The sequence below is a fragment of the Typopeltis vanoorti genome, chromosome 9 (assembly GCF_054136105.1).
Source record: "Typopeltis vanoorti isolate ZY-2024b chromosome 9, IOZ_Tvanoo_1.0, whole genome shotgun sequence".
NCBI classification, from domain to species: domain Eukaryota; kingdom Metazoa; phylum Arthropoda; class Arachnida; order Uropygi; family Thelyphonidae; genus Typopeltis; species Typopeltis vanoorti.
In genome coordinates this window covers 88,336,038-88,344,087 of record NC_143557.1, presented here as the reverse complement: position 1 = coordinate 88,344,087, position 8,050 = coordinate 88,336,038, and positions in this window count along the sequence as shown.

The window sequence follows — 8,050 nt, the reverse complement described above, 5'->3', positions numbered from 1 at the left end:
GATGAGACAACGCATGATCCTAAACAAAATGTTAAAATTAATTTTTTCTTCTTGATTTTAGACACGACAATAACTTCAGTCACGGAAAGATTCATACTCTTGAAACAATATAGCGAGGACTATAAAGTTATAAGAGCCATTAGCAAATTAAAAGATTGGAGCGATGAAGATTTAATTTAACATTGTAAAGATTTGCACTTAAAACTGAGCGACAATCAATATTCCGACAATCACGATATTGATGGTATGACTTTATTTGAGGAATTAAAAACTTTGCAATGTTTTATTAAAAAATAGTCGGCTCCTCAGGATGTTTTAAATTATATATACGAAAATAAATTAACCGACACGTTTCCGAATATTGCGATTGTGATGCGTATTTATTTAACATTACCAATATCCGTAGCATCAGGGTAAAGATGTTTTTCAAAACTGAAACTAATAAAAAATTATTTGCTGTCAACAATGTCTGGAGAGCGTCTAACGGATTTATCAATTATATCAATTGAAAATAATATCATGGATTCATTAGACATTAAAGAATCCATTTGTTGGTAGAATAAGCTCTGATCACTATTCTTAATATTTACCCTTAATGCAAAGCACATCTCCTGGAGGAGATGTATGAAGCTATGTATTAAAGGCAAGGGACCACTACCCAGACCGGTTTCGACCTTTATTGAGGTCTCGTCAGTGGGAGCCAGGCTAAGAAATACTAAGTTTTAAGTAATACAGAGCTTATAAATATTTTACCAACACAAGTTACCATAAGGTGCTTTGACCTTATTAAATAAAAATCTCAGGATGAGAGATAGATGTAGAAAGATTTTTACCTCGGGTATAATATATGGTAAAGATACCAAGCTATTTTAAATATAAACCTGTTACCACCAGTTGCCCGGGACTTGCACTACGCGCAGGGTTAGCTAGACTTGCAACACTTGCAGGCGCAAATTTGATTGAATTGACTTGTCTGTTTGCTTACTTGGGAAATGGAGTAAAAAAAACCAGTTTTATATTTAAAATAGCTTGGTATCTTTAGCATATATTGTATCCAAGATAAAAAAACTTTCTACATCTATCTCTCATCCTGAGATTTTTATTTAATAAGGTCTAATTTAATAATACATATATATATATATACAGGGTGTCCCAAAATTCACGCAAGATTTAAATTTAGCGCCATTTGTGCGGTAAAGTGTTGCCAACGAGAAAAAAAGACAGCGTGACAGCTGACAGTTCAGGGTTATTAAAAATGACTACACACAGCGAAGAGAGTTCGTTGAATGGATTATGGAACAACAACAAGTGGATGCTTATTTTTCGAACAAAATCATCTTCAAGCGATGAGGCTCATTTTCATCTTGATGGCTTCGTTAATCGACAAAATTTTCGCATTTGGGGTTCAGAAAATCCACGAGTGATTGTTGAGAAACAAATGCATCCACAACGTGTCACTGTCTGGTGCGGATTTTGGGCTGGAGGCATCATCGGTCCATTCTTCTTCGAAATTGCGGCTGGTAGGGCAATAACAGTTAATGGTGCTCGCTATCGCAACATGATAATTCATTTTTTTTGTGCCTAAATTGCAAGATATGGATGTGGACGACATGTGGTTTCAACAAGACGGTGCCACATGCCATACAGCCCGAGAAACAATTCAATTACTGCATGAGTCAACGATTTCCTGGTCGTGTAATTTCTCGTTTTGGTGATGAGAATTGGCCCCCCCAGATCATGTGACTTAACGCCGTTGGACTTTTTTCTTTGGGGTTTTTTGAAGTCTAAGGTTTATACCAACAAGCCCACGACCACCCACGCCTTGAAGGAGGAAATTGAGCGCTGTATCAACGAATTTCAGCCGCATTTATGCCAAACGGTCATGGAAAATTTCGACAAAAGAGTGCATATGTACCAACAAAGCAGTGGAGGCCATTTACCCGATATGCTATTCCATGCATAACCCTATACTGTATACTTTATGAATCAATAAGAAATTACAATTTTTAATTAAAAACCTGTGTTTTCTATTAAAATTACTTCTTGCGTGAATTTTGGGACACCCTGTATATATATATATATATACTGTATATACAGGGTGTTCGGGATAAATTCTTCCCAGGGAGACTGATGCTACAGTCTCCCTGGGTAGGGCCGCAAAAACTGTTTTAATTTTATCCATTAACTGGGCTTTTGTATTACTGGAAGTGCGATTGGTGTCTTTTTCAACTGCGCCCCATACAAAATAATCCATGGGGTTAAGGTCTGGGGAGTTTGGAGGCCAAACATTTGGACTGGTGAAGTCGTAGAAATTTTCAGACAACCATTTTTGACTTTTCCCAGAGGTGTGGCAAGGGGCCGAATCCTGCTGCCATACATACGGCCTACCATTGGCTACCCTTGTTATCCAGGGCTTGACTACAGTTAGCAACTCCACGAACAAAGCCCGAATTCCAATGCCAGGGTTCTTCAACACCTGTTCCTGCAGATTTGCGAGGAATTCTGCTGTACGAACGCAATCAGATCGTCTGCTAGGGATCTTTCTTCTTGCTACATCCTCGTAGTCACCATTGCAAGTCTCTAGTTCATGCCTGATTGTTTTTACTGTATTCAGGGAGCATTGGGCAGCAGTCGTAATATCCTTATTTTGATGGCGGGCACGAATCATCATGATACAAGTTATTCTCTTCCATGATTCAGGTGGGTTCCAGCTATCCATCCTTTCTGACATCTTGTATATGAATGAAGAAGGGTCCAAACTTTTAAATGAAGAGAAGTGTGTGTTAATACATGTAACTTACGGAAAAATATAATTAATTATAAATATGTCAAATTTATCCGGAACACCCTGTATATATATATATATATATATATATATATTATTATTATTATTATTATTATTATTATTATTTCTTTTATAATGTCACTTCAGGTGACATTATAAAAGAAAGATAAAACACTAAATATTGAAGGTTAAAAGACTATGAACAACATAGGCAGTCTCTATACATAATTAGCATGAAAACGTTGTAGTTGTATTTGAAGCTGTTCTTTCGTTTGTTGCATTGTTGGGAGAGTGCGTACTTGCAGCCTCACGTGAACGCCAGTACATGATTACAGCTGAATGACTATCTGGGAGGTTGTAGCTCAAGTTGTTATTTAGATGAACAGGATTGAAGATGATTTCTCTTGATTCCACGATTTTTCTCTCTAGTTCGTCACTGCAACGGAAGATGTTAGTAGATTTTTTCCAGCAGACTTTGTGACTTTGGTTTTCATCATTAGGATTAGCCGAGAAAAGGATATGACTTGATAATGCACTCGCTCGCTGTCTCTTGTAAGTAATGTCCCTCATGTGTTCTTCCATACGCAATTCGACAGATTTGTCTGTCTGCCCAAAATAAGGAATATCACAATCACACAATATTTTATATACACCAGGGTATTTGAGTTGATGATGACAAGATTTTGGGTGGCTAATTAAGAAACGGATCTTTGGAAGTGGAGTAAACATGGTTCTGATATTGTATTTTCTTAGAACTTTTGCTAATTTATGTGAAACCGTACTTATGTAAGGAATAGATATATTGCCTTTGAATCTATTTGTTTCTTCTGAGTGATGTCTAGGAGGATTAAGAAGGAATTTTTCAATGATTTTCTTGGAATATCCATTAACTTCGAAAGAAGTTTTCAGATGGTTTATTTCTGTAAGAAGTTCATTTGGGTCATCAAGAAGAGAACGGGCTCTATGTCCCAAGGTGGAAATTATTCCAAGTTTATGAGGAGGGAAATGATGGGACTGACTGTGTAGATATCTGTTGGTATGTGTGGGCTTTCTACAGGGTGTTCGGGATAAATTTGACATATTTATAATTAATTATATTTTTCCGTAAGTTACATGTATTAACACACACTTCTCTTCATTTAAAAGTTTGGACCCTTCTTCATTCATATACAAGATGTCAGAAAGGATGGATAGCTGGAACCCACCTGAATCATGGAAGAGAATAACTTGTATCATGATGATTCGTGCCCGCCATCAAAATAAGGATATTACGACTGCTGCCCAATGCTCCCTGAATACAGTAAAAACAATCAGGCATGAACTAGAGACTTGCAATGGTGACTACGAGGATGTAGCAAGAAGAAAGATCCCTAGCAGACGATCTGATTGCGTTCGTACAGCAGAATTCCTCGCAAATCTGCAGGAACAGGTGTTGAAGAACCCTGGCATTGGAATTCGGGCTTTGTTCGTGGAGTTGCTAACTTAAATATTTTGTGTTCCGTCCTTGTTGCCCATATAAGTATGGGCTATTCTCTTTGTTCACAGAATATCAGTTTTACCATTTTATTTTGCAACGATTGTAACTTGTTAAATTTGTAGTCTGTGCAGGATACGTATGATGTAATTGCGTATCTTATAGATTAGTATTTTTATATGTCGGTGCAATATCTTTTAATCGATATAATTTGCTTGCTATTATCCTCAGTTTGTTGCACAGGTAGTTTGTATGGCTATTCCAACTTTGATCAGCATCGAAGTGAAGTCCGAGATAGAGTGTTGTTTTCCTGTGTGATGGTTGTGGAATAAATTTATGTCCATACTTGGCTGTAGTCATGAAAATTTCTTCCTATACAAGTAAAAATGTAGTTCGTTGTCAGTTTTTGGTCACCAGTATATTATTGACTCAGATGTTGTTTTATTAAAGGTAATGGTTCTTAATGCCTAGTTATTTCCAATGCTTTAGCTTAATCTAAATAACATAATTTGCTTTATTGGAGTTACCTGATCATGATTCATGATGGAGCATATTCCTGGTAAGGATTTATTTGAATTAATGCACTACAAAAAACCTCTCACTGATAAAGAAGTACGTGACTATATGAAACAAACAGCTATTGGATTGAACATTATGCATAAGAAAGGTACTATTTATAATATTAGTTATAACATTTTTATAATTATTTGTTGATTACCATCATCTCATATCGTACAATGAGCTAAACAATTCACGTTAGTAATGTTATTATGCTTAAATGAACCAACTAAACAGAAAATCGAGTCAATTGTTCTATACAAAAATGACACGAGACAGCAATTCGTATCATTCCATTTCCCTCTTCAATGAATGAATTGTCTGTTTTCTGGGAATTAAAAAAAAAAAAAAAAAAACTAGAAGAATCTGAAATTGATGAGCCTTCGTAGCTCAGTCAAGTATCCACGCAATCTCCGATGGGGACAAGTAACAAAGGAATCATTGATAGATAATAGATATAATAATAAAAGGTTGCTGAAGCCACCTGAATGAATACAACTTTTTCTGTGGGCAAAAACCTTGAGACTTAGCTTTCCTTACAATTTTCATGAAATTAACTTGAAACTATGCATACGCTATTCCTTCCACATTATCTTCATTTTCTTTCTTTCTTTTTTTTTTTTTTAGGAATCTCTCTCTTAATAAGATTGCACATCCATTTCACTTCCACCTTATGTATTATTCGACCTCTCAGGACATATTCTGATACTTCTTTATTAATGTATTTTTTAATATTTCTCAAGCACCACCAATATCCTTTTCATCAGGAAACCGATATCATTGGATCGTACCTAATCATTTTTTTCCTTTTTTTTTAAGTTTCTTAAAAGTTTTTTTCAGCTGGAACGCGTTCCAGTAAACGTTTAGGACTTTAATGGTCCTTAAACACATATTTTATAAGTATTTCAAAACTAGGACTGCCTCCATTTTAAATTCTCAATTATGGTCGTCGACAACGTAAATCATGGGTCATCTTTGGTTCAAACAATCTAGTGCTGCCATCTTGTGTTGTTGATACTGAACCTCGAAAATCGATGTTTTCGATTAGAATCAATAGTCGGCCGGAAGTTACGGTAGTTACCGGAAGCAGAACTTCTATATGAACAAGCAGACGTTCTCTACACAAGTAGAGTCGCAATTTTACAACGTGGGTGAGTGAGGTTAACGTGTTTCATGGAAGTTTCACCAGTTTTACGCGATGATTAGTAAAATAACACAATTTTTCTCTTCCCCTCCCGCAACTAAAAAGTTAAAGCTCGAGAACAGCAAGTGTAGTGATAGTGATGGGGCAAAAACAGACCCGATGGACAGTGATACAAAAACTGGAGGGATAAAACACGTGGCTGCTACGGTTGCTACAACAACGAGTAAAGACGCCCAAGAAAATCTGCCTCACTTTTGGACTCTAGATCAAGAAAGCTGATTTTTGCAACAAAAATGAATAGCTTTTGGGAGTAGAAATAGTCATACCTTAAATAAGCATGGTATGACTATTTCAAACCCATGGACAAATATTCAAATTTCTCATTATGGTAGGAATAAAAAAAGAGCAAATGACTTCACTACGTAAAAAAATTCACGATCATAGGAACAGCTCGGCTCACATTGCTGCCTCTAAAATTATAGACGCTGCAAAAGAACGAAAATTGGAGATAGCTTATTCAAAAGCATTTGAACATGAGAAAGATGTCACTTGTAGAATCTTCAGAACATTATATAAAGTTGCAAAGAAAACCCAGGCTTTCAATGACTTTAAATCAGAAATTGACCTCCAAGAAAAATGGTAGTGACATTGATCGAATTCTATATTCTACAAATGTTTGTATCAATAAAACAAATCATATTGCAAATGAAATGAAAAAATCCTTTTTAAAAAAAATAATACAGTCAAACTGTGAGATTTCCCTTTTGATTGACGAAAGCACCCCTATTAGCCAGTTGTCATCATTAAAAATATATGTACGCACAATGCTACCTGATGTGGAGCAACACACAAATATTTTTATTGACATTGTAGAGTTAGAAAATGTATCCGCACAAGGTATTTTCCATAGCTTGATGAATACCCTTAATGAATTGGGGTTTCGTGATTATTATTTGAAGAAAAATCTTGTTGCCATTACCTGTGATGGAACAGCTGTGATGTTGGGTATGAAAAAAGTAGTAGTGGCTTTGATTAAGGAACGTTATCCTCACATTTTGGTTTGGCATTGTGCCCACCATAGACTCTGTTAGTGATGTTGTAAAAAAAGAGTTCCCAGAACAATCAACCACTTCAAGTCATTTCTTGACAAACTTTAATGTCTCTATCACCAGTGACCCAAAAATGTCAGAGAACTAGGCAAAGTAGTTGAAGATCTTGACAAGGAAATCTTCAAAACTGAAAGAGTTTTAAGTACAGAGACAAGTCTGAAAGAATAATATATGAAGGCCTTTTGAAGAAAATAACAAATGACAAGAAAATCAAAATTGGAAAAGTTTTAAGTACACTTTGGGTGGTTTCTAGTTTTAGAAGTGTTTTCGCGGTGTGGAAAGATTATGAAGCACTTGTGATTCATTTTACAGCAGCAAAACAAGATGAAAACAGAGACAAGTCTGAAAGAGTAATGTATGAAGACCTTTTGAAGAAAATAACAAGTGCTGATTTTTGTTTTGGATCTTGGATTGATGTGTGATGGTCTTCAAGAATTGTCAGAGCTTAGTGTTGAACTGCAAGCAAGGGATATTACACTCTACAAAAGGTCATAGTAGTATATCAAGGCAGGAAAGTTCTCTTGATCCTACAAAATTTTATGACTGCTTGAAACAACGAATGGAAAATCGCCATCTATCTGCAGAAGAGATGCATTCCAGAATGGAAAAAGTGTTGTATCCAGAATGTTGGCCAGACGGCGCTGAAAAGAATGTTACTTTCGGTGAGACTGAAGTGGAGAGTTTGTGTAAAAGGCTAAGAATTTCAGACGGATAGGATGTTAGAGGTTTTCGTGAATTCCTGACAGAGAAGAAAATGCCTGCTGCACTATTGCAGTTAATAAACACTATCAACAAAATAAAAAAGAACAATTCTTCAAGACATGACTCTCCACTGGTACTCAGCAGAAAATCCAGGAGCTACCATCAACTCCAAGTTTAATCGCAGTGCCACTACCATGATCTCTCGCCTCAAAACCGGCCACACAAGACCAATCAAGTTTAGCAATAGCATAAAAGTCTTCCCCACCTGCAAAATCTGT